The 13,582-nt window shown below is 47.1% G+C and overlaps 1 long non-coding RNA gene across 1 annotated transcript; it reads left to right on the top strand.

Annotated features, from left to right (window-relative positions):
- Positions 1–1,344: 1,344 nt before the first annotated feature.
- Positions 1,345–3,701, top strand: LOC129388323 (uncharacterized). The gene is made up of 3 exons (XR_008615299.1): positions 1,345–2,087; positions 2,473–2,586; positions 3,455–3,701. It is a non-coding gene; the product is annotated as an uncharacterized lncRNA (long non-coding RNA).
- Positions 3,702–13,582: the final 9,881 nt, after the last annotated feature.

Here is a 13,582-nt window from a genome sequence, read left to right as displayed (position 1 = left end):
AGTGTTGGTAAGGTTATGTAATGTAATGTAGGTAGTGTTATGGGTCCGTTGTCAATTTTAATTTACATGAACACTCTACCGGCGGGTATCTCCTGTAACATGCGACTTTTCGCAGGCAATTGCGTCATGTAGCGCGAAATCTCTTCTTCAGCTGATCATCATGCTCTACAACAACAGCACCTGGATCTCGTAACTAATTGGTGCTCACGCTGGCGAATGTCTCTTACTGTCGATAAATACTGACACCTGTAGTTGCTTATCTTTTTCGGGTGAGCGCTTTTCACCATCTAACATGTTATCGCTCAGCGCGGGACGCGCCCACATGTATCGGAAGTTTCTCGTATGTTACCGATGGTTCTGTTGTCACCGTAGCTTGTGTAATCTGATTGCATGTGCGACGTAAATTTTGTAGGACTTTCAGGAAGACACGCGGGCTTCATGCATTACTCTGAAACATTCGATGACCGGCATATCAGATGTCGACGATCGCCGACCGTGTGCGCCGCTATCGCCGTGCTTTGAGCTCTTGCGACGCCTGTTTCTCGAAGCTCGACCTGCATTACTAGAGTGTTTCAGTTGAGCGTGTTTTTGCTCCGCTAAGCAGCTGAGCGGAGCGGAAGCGCGAATGCGCATGCGCCGTCCGCTTTGTCGTAAGCGGCATAGCGGAGTTTGGAACACGGTCCACTTAGAAGCTGCCTGCCTAAGCGGAGCGTCATTCCGCTATCACAGCTTGGCCGCAGCGGTGAAGCCACATCGACATCAACAGCACCATAGTGACAGCGATTTCAAATTCAAGATGGCTCCCTACAGTGTGAACGTGGTTTCTGCTTCGTCCTGTTCGGCTTCTTCTGCAGCGCAGCGCATACCCCGTAAGCGGTTCCGGATTGACGAACACTTGTGTTTGCTGCGCGAAGTAGCAGCTGCCGAGCCCTACCGAAAACCCCGCAGCATGGGAGGAAGTGCTTCGTAATTTTATGCTCGCCGTCATGAAAGAGTTCACTATTCGCGCTATAAAGGAGCGAGTGGATCTCCTAGTGGGGTATTTTCGGCAGCAAGATAACGTCAACCTAAGGAAGTGAGTGCTTTACTTTTCACAGTCATGTTTGCACACTTTGTTCAGTATATGCAGTCGCAACGTCACCTGATCTTGTTCTCCGTAGGTCTGGCACTCGGGAGCAATATGGAGAGAGAGACCAATTATTGCAAGAAATCTCCGATTTGATGAAGAACGCCGACTATGTGCCGAGAACTTTGCCGAGAACGGGCAATGGCACGGGGCCGCGGCGCCGTCGGCAACAGTCCGACAGCGCCTGGCGCGGCAAATCAGAGACGCGGCCACGGCATCAATGAACGTGTCAGACGGTGGCGGGACAAACGGCAAGTGAAATACAGTTTGCATTTGAGCCCTTGTTTCGCCCACCTTGAGCGCCCGGTGTACGAGGGCGTAACGGGTCCCAGTACGCGTTCCTTAAATGTAAACGCGTGCCCGCACCGTCGGTGATCTCATTGCGAGCACTGAGACGTCTCGTATTTGTCCGTCGTTCCAGCCTAGTTTACTGAGCTAAGTTCTACAACACTTCTTAGGCCCTTGCAAATATTGAGACCGCCTATTGTTCTGTACCATGCAGCCAAAATGTTGCACCCATCAGTTATTTCCTGTCGACAGAGAGAGCAAGAATACGGTTACTCTCGCGAGACACTCAATTTTAGCGGCTGCTGTTCGTTCCCTTTTGTCTGGGACAAATTGCAGCATATATGTTAATTTCAATCATGTTTGAAGACACAAGACTATGAAAAGCCATGGTAACTGGCCGTTCCGAGAAAATGAAATTCTACTCCTTCTGAATGAGTATTTGCAATATTTCTGAAACTAATAAAAACGTTTGGTGTCATCCCTGTACCTTGCTTTTTCCTCTTGTATGCTGGTGAGGGGAGTGCATCGGACTTGTTGCTGTCGATGTATGCCAGCCACGACGAAAACACAGAAGAGCCTTCATTGAATGGGATGTGCTACACTGAAGAAGGCAATGGGGATGAAGGCAGCACGACCAGGCCAAGTCAGCAAGTGTGGGAAGCTGACCCATCACGTAGGTGCAAAGGAAGTGATAGTAAATAGTTTGTTCAGTAATTCACAATTTGTACTGCAGGCTCCTTAAAGCACGGAGTTTTTCCTTGTCTGAGCGGGGGACAAACACGCACGGCAGAAGTGCAATCTGAATTCCCTGTTTGATTACAGTCACGAACAAGGGGCGTATTTGTAGAGATATGGCATGTGACATGTCAGTGTTTATTCATGCGCACAAAGAATTACCACTGTGGACCACAAATTAAACCATATCATCATTCCCGTGCAATGCCAAGCACTGTGCAACATGTTCAAATATCAAATAAAAGGAAACAAACAAAATGTAAAAGGAAGCACTAACTAATGCAAGTGATGAGTGATAAGTGATAAATTTGATTCCCTTGAAGCGCTGGACACCACCCAAGGAGAGCAGGCCACTGAAGAGAGTGAAGTCGATGAACAAGCACAAGGGCCCATTTACACTTAGAAAAGACAGCGACGAGCACGCGCTCCTCAAACAGGTACGGCAAACCAAACTACATTGTTCGGAAACAGATGACAGGTGGCATCGCAGCTGCACAAGACTAATATTGTGTTCATTAAGCCGAAGTACCTGCGGTTAACATTTTCTGACCCATCGATTTGTTTCTAGTAATAATAGCTGCGTGATTTCGTGGTTTCCTGTCCGACTGTTATGCACATATAACAATTCAAGTCTTATCTAGCAAGAGTAAGTGGTTCCTTATGTCAGCAGTGTTATTATTGTTGTCTATTCAATTAATTCAACTATGTTTCTTCGCACCTTCTGCACTTTTGTATGGTGCACAACACCTCATTCCTTGATTGTCCTAGGCACAACAGCGCACCCTACATGCCCTTTCGTCGACTTCACGAGGTGCACGGAAAGGTAATGCCACGGTGCTGGCACCCTTTAACATTCCATAGAATGGGAGCAGCAGAAGTCATGCGATTGCGGAAATGCTATAGAGCATTTATAACATTCAAAGGCTAGAAGTGTGATTAACAAGAAGGCATTTGCAAGTTAGTGTGGACAGACAAGCCACGAACCACTTAAGTCAATGGTGAACAGTTCAAATAAAAAGCAATGAAGCGCAGAAAAAAGATTTCGTGACATGCGTCTTAAGGTATGAGGCCGGTAGGTACCTGATGGCTAAAAATAGGCCATGTCAAAAAGAAAGTACAAAAGAGGTAGTTCAAGCAAATAGCAGTTTAGCAGATAGAACACATTGTTTTAGCACATACAGTAATGTAAAGGCAAAATAAAGATAAAGTCAACCTAACGACTGTATTTGCATTTGTGATTGATGCGACTCAAAAGGGGGGGGGGGTTAGATGAACGTACTTTGATATTGCTTGGCTACTTTTCAGGAATCAGAGGCCTGCAAGGTATGGGGCTGGAGCTCCTGACAAGGCGAGAGGAGAATGATTTCATCCTTCGCCGAAAGGAAATAGAACTCCAGCACCGGAGGTTGGAGTATGATGAGAGGCGCCTGGCCTTGGAAGAAAAAAAGGTCTCTCTGTTTGAAGAGAGACTCGAAAAACTGAAAACCCAATGTAAGAAAAATAATGAATGTATGCTTGAAAACATAAAAAATATGCTCGAGCAGCGTGAAAACAAAATGCTGAGCCTTCTCCAACAGCAAAGCTCTTTGGTTATTTTGGCTTTGGCTAAGTTGGCTATTAGATGTGCACTCATCTTTCAATAAGGGTTCACAGAGAGACACGCACGAGTGTCTTTGTCATTCCGTCTCTGTCTTTCTGTGGCACTGTTTTGCAAAGTGTATGAAATGAAGTGCTTCTGCTGTGTTAACGAAACCCCGAGCCGGTGTTGTGGCCTCAAATATTCCTCCAGCAGCGGGGGTTCCACTCCAAAATATTTTGATACCTGCGAACCACACATGCAGGTGTGGCAGTTCGCAAGGATAGCGCCAACTTTATACATACGCGAGACATTTTGCTGGCGCAACTTCTGATGCTTTCGAAAATCTAGAAAAGCAAACATGCCTGCTATTTTTCCGAAGCCCTACTCAACTGCCTGCCTTACAGTGCTCATCCTTTTGTTAAAGGCAAGCTGCTAGCTGCGCGGTAAGGCTAGACTTGCCATAAGGTTTTAGCCGCAGAGTTCGTAAGGGTAGGCCGGAATACTGTAGAGGCAAAAACTTCGTCCTTTCTCAAGCTTCTCAAGCTTTTGGTAGGTCTTGTTCCTTCGGAGGATACCTGTAATGATAGGAGCACTCAAACATTTTACTAATTGGAATCACATCTGATAGCTTTTAGTAAATTCTTGCAGCGTGCGTGTGTAGCTTGGTTACTATTAAGTGCACACGCATGCTTAGGAAACTGCTTTCTACATAGTTTTTGATGCACATTTATTTATGCAACAAGACTAGGCTTAAGATATTCCATCTAAATAATTTAACAGGGTTCTACCACAGTATCCTACAATCAGACAGATATTTTCACTGTTTCTTTGTGAATGAATGCTCTTTCATGGGTATTATTCCTCATGTAAATGTGCGATGCTCTGTAAACATGTGCGCTTACAAAGAAAACCAGTTTATGGCATAAGTGTTAACTGGGACATGCCATTATTTTAACATGCTCGCCTTACTAGGATTGATACAAACTCTTTCTTGCAGCCACATTAACTGTTTTATTGCCATGTGGGGCAATACTTATTTATCTCACTGACCACATGTACATACAACGCCAACCCATTAGAATACTTGCATTCAATTATACTATAACTGCAGCAGTGCCTCTTTGGTGCGTCACAGCATTACTGTACCATCAATTAACTCTTGAAATATAACCTTGGAACTGTGCTGTTCATATTATTGAAACATCTTTACACCACTAGGCATATTTTTCATTGTTCTTGACATCACTCCCACTACATTGTAAGAAAATTTTGAATGCTCTACCATCTTACCATAAACACTGGTCATAAGGTAGTACACTTGAAAACATTGTTGAAAATTTCCTTTATGATACGGTTATTGTTTTTGTAATTATTGCTTATTTTGTGTTTATTTTATCTCTGTGATACAAGTTCACAGCTATTTCACAATCACTCTAAAATTCGACAACAGTTCCTAGACAGCCTTGTGCTCTCAGACCTGTTTTAGAATATTTATTACATTGTTGTTTCCTGCTCCTAATCTAAAAAACTTAACTTGCGTTAGGTCTGCACTTCGACATTACACACAAACGGTTCGCTTGTTGTTCCCTCCAACAACATGGAAAGTTTGCGCCTTGTCTCGTATAGGTGTGACTGTATGCATGTTAGTCTGAGTCACCTTATCCAGCAATTACCTGTATATACTGACAATCATCAGTACCGTGAACTTGCCTGCATCATGACGACTGCCCACGTATGGATGGTTCAAGTGGCAGATGATCCCATTGGGGCATATGATGGCCTGATATTTCAAAGCATGAAACCGTTTGTGCCCAGAGAAAAAGAGCTTTTGGCCCTTTGATTGTCGGCAAATGGCCCGTGCTGTGCCATCGATGAAGCCCCAACAGTTGTTTAGCGGCGCCCCTTTGGAATACACGACCTGCAAATAAACATTGGGTGAGAGACCGCTCACTGACAACAGTACCGAGAACGTACCTGGGAAAAGTCTTCCAATTTGGCGAGCTCCAACCACAAGTGGTTATTTGCATCTTGAAGGAGGCCCCCAAAAGCGCTCTGAATGCGGGCGAGAACCGCATTTGTCGCCGACGAAAACACAGAGTAATGTCGTCCGAAGAGCGACTCCAGTTCACGCAGTCTGTTTGGATATGCCAGACGCCTCAGAGTTAGGCAAAGGCTCTTGTCTCCTGTATTTTTGACGCACTGCGGTGTCGACGCAACTTCTGGCAGGCGTAGTGCACTCTGCAGCCTTCGCAAATCGTGTTGCTTGAAACGAAAATGTGTCCGGAATTGCCCGCTGCCCATCCTGTCAATGTTCAGGTAGCCGTGGACTGAGAGTGGTTCCCGGCGCGTGTATTGAAGCAGTTGGAGGTACAGCAAATCTTCTACTTCGGACCACTTGAACGTGTACATAAGAGAGGATTCTCTAGTACACTTTTCAATGGCATCGCTTGTCGTGCGAGTGCGAACCACTTAACGAGGCAGCCCAGATTCCACAAAAGCGTTGCCACCGCACGTGCACCTGTCAACAAGGCTCGGACTGGATCCGGAAAGCACTCGATGACTCTCACGAAGTCGACGCTTTATTTTTCACTCTGCAAATTGCACCACTAACGCCTTAAAAGCACATGCCTACATGTTTTATAAACAAGTAAGTTATATACATATGTTTTGTTTTGTAAAATTCACGTAAAGTGATTTCATTTTTTTTTACTACGCCGTATTTGGTCCAAGGGTGCTGCAAGCGCGAAAGGCCCGCTCCACTATGCTAAACGCATAGATAAATTGTGAAAACCGCCCGCCGCTCCACTGTGGCTTAGCGGGGCAACTCGTAGCGGAGTGGAGCGTAAGTACGCTCAACTGAAACACTACTATTGGGTGGCGTGGCGTTATCGGCGGGATCCAGGCGTCCGGTAGACCATGGCAACCCGGCAGGGACGAGGCGATTTCTAATGCGAAAGTTTCGCTGTTTATTCAATGGTTGGTCAAGGACAAGATGAAGAAAATGAATGAATTGAAAGATACAGTGCGCGGCCCCTTAAATAGGCCCACTAAAATCGTAGGCGGGATCTTGCTCGCGTCAACGTCACGTGACATGCACTGAGTCCTCCTGGGTGCTTTTCGGCTGCTCCCACTTTCCTCGGCGATGTTGCACGTCCCCGTTGGTGCTCTGCGGCTGCTCCCTGCCACTTTTCTAGGCAACGTTACGCTTGCTTGCCTCCGCTGGCGGCAACCCGCGGGTCCGGGATGGGCAGCTGATCCTTTCTTCTAGGCGACGTTGGTTCGCGTAAAAGGGTCTCCCCTAGATTCGGACAGTTCCCGGAAAGTTCCACAAAGGGGCCTGTAAACAATATGGGGCGTCCATCAGACCGGTGACCACTCGAGACAACCATAAGAAATTAGGAATCCATCCTCCGTTTCACTGAGGCATGGTGGTTGAGCACCCTCTCTGCCCGGGGTGTTACACACCAACCGTGAAAGCATCTCCGGTGAGTTGAAAGATCCCGACGAGTAGGGGCCAGCATCCACTCGGCGAGGGATCGGCGTTTCAGCAGTAGAACTTTGCTGCGAGGTGACGAACCCTTGGTTCGTAGCTGGTAGATTCCAGGGAGTCGTTCATCAGTCCTGGTGGCGCTCTTGTGTGCTTTTCCCCTTGTACGGTCTGGTGAAACTGGCCTTGCAAAGCGGTCTTGCAACTTTTCGTCTCCTGTATCGGCAAGCAATCACTCCAGAACAGTGCCGGACCCACAACCACATAGTAAGCGAGCACCAGGCCACCCTCCCCCAAGATAGACCAGGCTTTACAAAAAAAAAAGAAAGAAAACCCGCTACTGCATTCCCATCCCTTTCGCGCGTCCTCCCCCCCTCCCCTGAACACTAAAAACAGCGTTAAGACGTGGTTACTAAAATCACCTAACAATCAACTACAACTTCGGGATAAAAAAACGTGTGAAAAAAAAATGCATACGTAAGAATGCCACGGAAACCAGAGGGAGCATGAGGCTTTCGTTTCTCTAGGGGCAACGACTCAGACTGTCGGTATTGGTGTTAAGTTTACCCTTTTTGTAGCGAATATTGAAGGTGTACTGTTGAAGAGCAAAGCTCCAGCGCAAAAGACGGCTGGTTTTCATAGATGTGGACTGTAGCCATGTCAGGGGACAGTGGTCAGTCTCTATGGTGAACCTTGAACCAGCGATATAGCAAGCTAGCTTTTGCACCGCCCATACTACACAGGTGCATTCCTTTTCTGATGCGCTGTACGCTTCCCCACGAACTGAAAGCTTTCTACTGGCGTACAGTACGGGGCGTTCATTTTCGTCATCTCTCTTGACAAAGCACCACCCCACCCCCATACCCCTGTCGCTGGCAACACACTGAAGAATGAATGGCTCAGAGAAGTCGGGCGCGTTCGACATTGGCTGACTAGTTAGTGCTTTCTTCACCATACTAAAAGCCTTTTCTTTTGCCTCATCCCACTTTACCGTTTGCGGTTCTGTTTTTCTGAGAGCATCTGTTAAAGAACTTACAATCTCGGAATAATGCTAGATATATATTTGGTAATAACCTGCCAAACCAAGGAATGACCTGATGTCCCGCTTGGTGCGTGGTTGCGGGAAGTTGTCTATTGCGGTGTGTTTAACCTCTGAAGGCCGACGATGGCCTTTCCCTATTACATGACCTAGATAAGCTACGTCTGCACGCCCTAATTGGCATTTGGGAGCCCTGACAGCCAAGTTGGCTTCTCGTAGACTACACAACACGGTTCGCAATTGTTGTTTATTGTCCATCATGATGAACAAAAATTGCTATGTCATTGAGATACGGAAGTGCAAAGTCCTCCATTCCCCGTACCACTTGGTCCATAATGCTAGGGAAAAAATAGGCAGCATTCTTCAATCCAAAGCTCTGGCTTTCGCATGAAAGGTTCTCATCGGGGAAATAAACACCGCTAGCCTGCTAGCCCTCTCTGTCAGCGGAACCTGTCAGTACCCTCTGACTAAATCGAGCGTGGAGATGAAAGTAGCACTGCTGACTTTTTCAAGCCTTTCCTTGATATACGGTATTGGATAGGTCTGGTCCTTCGTGATTAAGTTGAGCCGGCGGTAGTCGATACACGGACGCGACTCCTCTGCTGGCACCTCAACCAATATAAGAGGCGAGGTATAATCACTCTCTCATGGCTTGATTACACCTAGCTTTAACACCTTGTTTATTTCAGCGGTCATGACGTTGACAAGGTTAAACGTGATAAGCTTTCGAACGAACTGGGTCCGATGAGGTTCACTCGATATCGTAATCGATCGGAGTGGTCCGGCCAGGTGTGTCTGAACATATGTCTTTAAATTCAAACCCGAGTTCCCTCAGTTCGGTCTTTCATTGGGATTCAACTCCGCCTGCTTTACTATCTTGTCGACGATCTCGTGAATGTTTTTTGCCCCCGTTACAGATGTTAACTCGGGAAAGTCGACAGGCATCTCCTCAGGTTGGTTGAGGGACATGTTCACAATTGCCTCCCTCTGCCGGTAGTGTTTAAGTAAATTGCTGAGGTACACTTCTGGTGTCCTTTGTTTTTCCGGTGCAGTGGTTACGTAGTTTGTTTCAGATAATTTCTTAATTGTATCAACCGGTCCTTCCCATTGAACCTGTAACTTGTTTTTCAATGAGGGCTTCAGGATAATTACCATTTCCACAACTTCAAAGCGTCGCGTTCAAGCCGTCCTGTGATAGTAATGCTTAGCACTGCTTTGTGCCTTACGCATTTCCTGCCCTGGTGATTTTTTAGAAGTGTTCAGTCGGTCTAACAGCTCTAGCACGTATGCCACAACCAAAGGGTTGTCCGTCCGGCCTTCCCAGGATTCTCAAATAATGCGAAGAGGGGACCGAAGGCAGTGACCGTGAAAAATCTGAAGGTGAAGGTGAAGGTGAAACTGAAGGTGAAAAACCTGTTGACTCGTGCGGTGCAGTTCAAAGCGCGAACATTGCTGCAGGCAAGCAAACCTCCCAATCGGCTTTGTACTCATAACAAAGGGCTCGCAAAAGCCGTTTCATGACTGAGTGGACTTTCTTTACCGCGTTTGACTGCGGGTGGTACACTGAGCTATGAAGGATTTTAATACCGCACGTTTCCAGAAACGTCGAGGTTAGTGCGCTCGTAAAGACGGATCGTTGATGTGACTGGATTTCTGCGGGAAACCCAACTCACACGAAGATAGACAAAAGCGCGTTGACGATCTCCAGCGAGCTTAGTTCTTTGAGGGGCACCGTCTCTGGGAATTTCGTTGCGGGGCATATTACAGTGAGAATATACCGATAGCCAGATTGCATTGCAAAAGTGGTCCCACTGTGTCTATTATGAGCCTGCGAAACAGCTCCGTGATAATGGGAACAACTTTCATTGGCGCTTTAGCCTTATCTCCGGGCTTGCCTATGCGTTGACATGTGTCGCAGCTTCTTACGAATGCTTCTACTTCTCGAAAGCAGCCGGTTCAGTAAAATTTCTGCAGTAAGCGGTCCTTTGTTTTACGAATGCCTAGTTGCCCTGTCCAAAAGCCCTCGTGTACTAGGTGCAGGAGCTGCTCACGATAGGGATGCGGCTGCACGAGTTGGTTGAATTGCACTCCCTTTCGACTGGCGTACTTTCTATAGAGGCCGCCTGCCCTCTTGTGGAACTTTACGTTTGGCCACACTTTCTTTCGCGCCTGGCCTCAGGTTCCGCAGGGTGGAATCATTTTTCCTGTTCAGTACTCAATGTGGCAGGGCTTACATTTAATAACTTTCTTCTGCATTCTGCCTCTCGAGACATTTCAGGCTCCAGTGCTTGCCTGACCTCTTTATTAGCTTGTGAACTATCCGCAATATCCCCTATAGGGCTGTCCTGTTTGCTGCTGGTTGACGCATCCTCCGTCAAACCTGTTTCCTCCACCACTGGACATTCGTACACTGCCGTGGCTGCGAGATCTCTTGCCTTGGAACAAATTAGGGCTTGTACTATTCCCTCACTAAACCCGATTTCCCTGCGTCGCAAAAAATCCTCGGATTTGTTAGAAAACAAATATGGATACTGCGGCGGGAGATGTGCCGAGACGGCGGCTTGAGTATCCAGTACTCCCAAGGGCCTTCGATACGAATCTTTGCCACAGGAAGACAAACAATGGAGGCTTCTACGGCTTGCCTTTTCCAAACACATTCTACCGTGAACTGGCCTTCCTCTACGTATTGCGGGTACACCACGTCCATTGTGGCTGCCGAGTCGCGAAGCACCCGACACGGTTTTTCATTTACCACGAGGTTTAGAATGTACGGTTCTAGCAATTTCAGATTTTCCTCGTTACTAGTTAGTGACATAAACACTAGTTTGGGATTTTTGCTCCCCACAGAGATATACCTCGTTTGCTGGTAGTTGCAGCAAACTTTTGGTTTGTTTGCCTCGAACGCTTTTTTCTTTTGCCTTTCTGCCCTCTGTTCGGGTGACTCCTCCCATCCCTTGCTGTTCTCGTCACTAATTTTGACCGAATCTGAGATTTCCCTGGATTTATACTGACACGAATTTGACCATGGCTCTGGCTTGTCGGGTCTGCATTTATTAATCTCTTTCTTAGGAGCTTTGTTGCCTTCGAACGTACGGCGTGTTAAGAACTCCTCAGCGAGATCGGCCGCTCTCGAGATAGTGTCCATGCCTGGCCTATCCCGAACCCAATACTTGATGTTTTCTGGTAGCCGGCGGTAGAACTGTTCTAAAGCAACGAACTGCATTGTATTTTCGGCGTCGCCGCCGAGTGCACTCTCTTATCTGAGCCATTCTTTCAGGTTTACCTCCAATGTTTTTGCGAAATCTGAGTATGACTCACTTTTGATCTTCTTGACCTCCCTGAATTTTCCCCTGAATGCTTCTCTGTCAGTCAAGTCTGTCATTCTGCGCTCGCTTTCTCGTGCCTCTGTGCTAGGTCTGGTATTTTGAACCTTCAGCAACTCAATATCTAGGAGCCTCATTTCAAGGTCGCGCTCTTCTTTGGCCTCACGTGCTGCCCGCTCGCGCTCTTCATTTTCTTCTAGGCGCTTACGCTTTTCCTCCTTATCCACAATGGTCTCTATGCATTCCTTCAGTTCATGGTTGCCTGCCCCGATTGCTTCGATCGCCTCTATGATCTCCGGCTTTCTCTTTGATTCAGCAATTTGGAGGCCCAACTCTTGGCGAAGCTAAACAATTCCGGTTTTTTTAGTGCCTTCAAGTTCATGGCTGCCCTTAGTGCTGCTAACTCTTCGCTCTATAGCAACCTCGATGTACTCAAAACTTCCGTCATCTGTTAAATAAAAATCACTGCTCTGTACTTCAACCCAAAATGCGTAAAGCCAAGTGATATCTTAGTGAAGAAAAGCCGTGCACTAACCATATGCAATCATGAATCCTGACACCTTCCTTCCCAACGTTGTCACCAGGATGAAAAGGAGACGACCTCTTAGATGTCGTCGAAAGTTGGGGTCTCCAGGGTAGCGTATCCCTCCGCTGCCAACCAGTTGTTGCGACGCCTGTTTCCCGAAGCTCGACCGGCGTTACTATTAGGTAGCGTGGCGTTGTCGGCGGGCTGCAGGCGCCCGGTAGACCATGGCGAACAGGCAGGGATGAGACGATTTCTAATGCGAAACTTGGACTGTTTATTCGATGGTTGGTGAAGGATAACAAGAGAATGAATGAATTGAAAGATACATTTCGGGGCCTCTTTCATGGGCCCACTAAAATTGTAGGCGGGATCTTTCTCACGTCAATGTCACGTGACATGTACTAAGTCCCCCTCTGTGCTTTTCGGCTGCTCCCACTTTCCTCGGCTATGTTGCATGTCCCCGTTGGTGCTTTGCGGCTGCTCCTTCTCTCCTGAGCGAGGTTTCACGTCCCAGTTGTTGCTTTGCGGTTGCTCCCGGCCACTTTCCTAGGCGATTTTGCACTTGCTTGCCTCTGATGGCGCAACCCACAGGTCCAGGATGGGCGGCTGATCCTTTCTTCTAGGCGACGTTCGTTCGAGGAAACGGGTCGCCTCTAGAGTCTAACAGTTCGCGGAAAGGGCTTTCACGCAGCCACACAAAGGGGCCTGTAAACACTGCGGCGTGTCCGCCAGACCGGCGACCACTCGAGACAACCATAACAAATTAGGAATCCATCCTCCGTTCCGATGAGGCATGGTGGTTGAGCATCCTTTTTGCCCGGGGTGTTACACGCCAACCGTAACAGGGTCTAAGTTGCTTTTTTGGGCACAAGTTCGCCAAATAAATGTTTCGTCATTCACAGACTTGCCGCAATATTTTATGCGCCGTCACTACTACGTGACAATATAAACTAATGACCTTCACCCCCAAGAACTCAGCTTCAGCATCTAACTAAACTCCCAATAACTGCCACGTAGCATGCACAACGTAATACAAATACCTTAGCGTGCATCTTTCACCCAAACATTAATGGACAACTCACATAGATAAAATCATAGCACAGGCATCACGACCTCTCGGTTACCTTAAAAGAAATTTTCACTAGGCTGGTACTTCGACCAAATTATTATCATATCTAACATTCGACGGTCCTCAAATTTGGTCACATGATCAAACCTATCTAATCACCGCTCTAGAACGTGTTCAAATATCGGGCTGCGCCATCACCGCAAGAAACTACAGCCGTCATTCGAGGGTTACGAATAATAAATGTTCACTGTCATTATCCTCCTTAGAATCATATAGAAATATTGCTCTAAACTGCTTCTTTCATAAAATAAACCATCAACACCAAACCGTTCTCCGCTTCTCCTAAGCGTTATGACCATCTCGCCGTTTACACAACGACTGCTCCTTCAAACGCATCTTTAGGCGCAAAA

Source organism: Dermacentor andersoni, chromosome 10 (genome assembly GCF_023375885.2).
Source record: "Dermacentor andersoni chromosome 10, qqDerAnde1_hic_scaffold, whole genome shotgun sequence".
Lineage (NCBI taxonomy): Eukaryota > Metazoa > Arthropoda > Arachnida > Ixodida > Ixodidae > Dermacentor > Dermacentor andersoni.
This window is presented reverse-complemented; position numbering and strand designations above follow the sequence as displayed.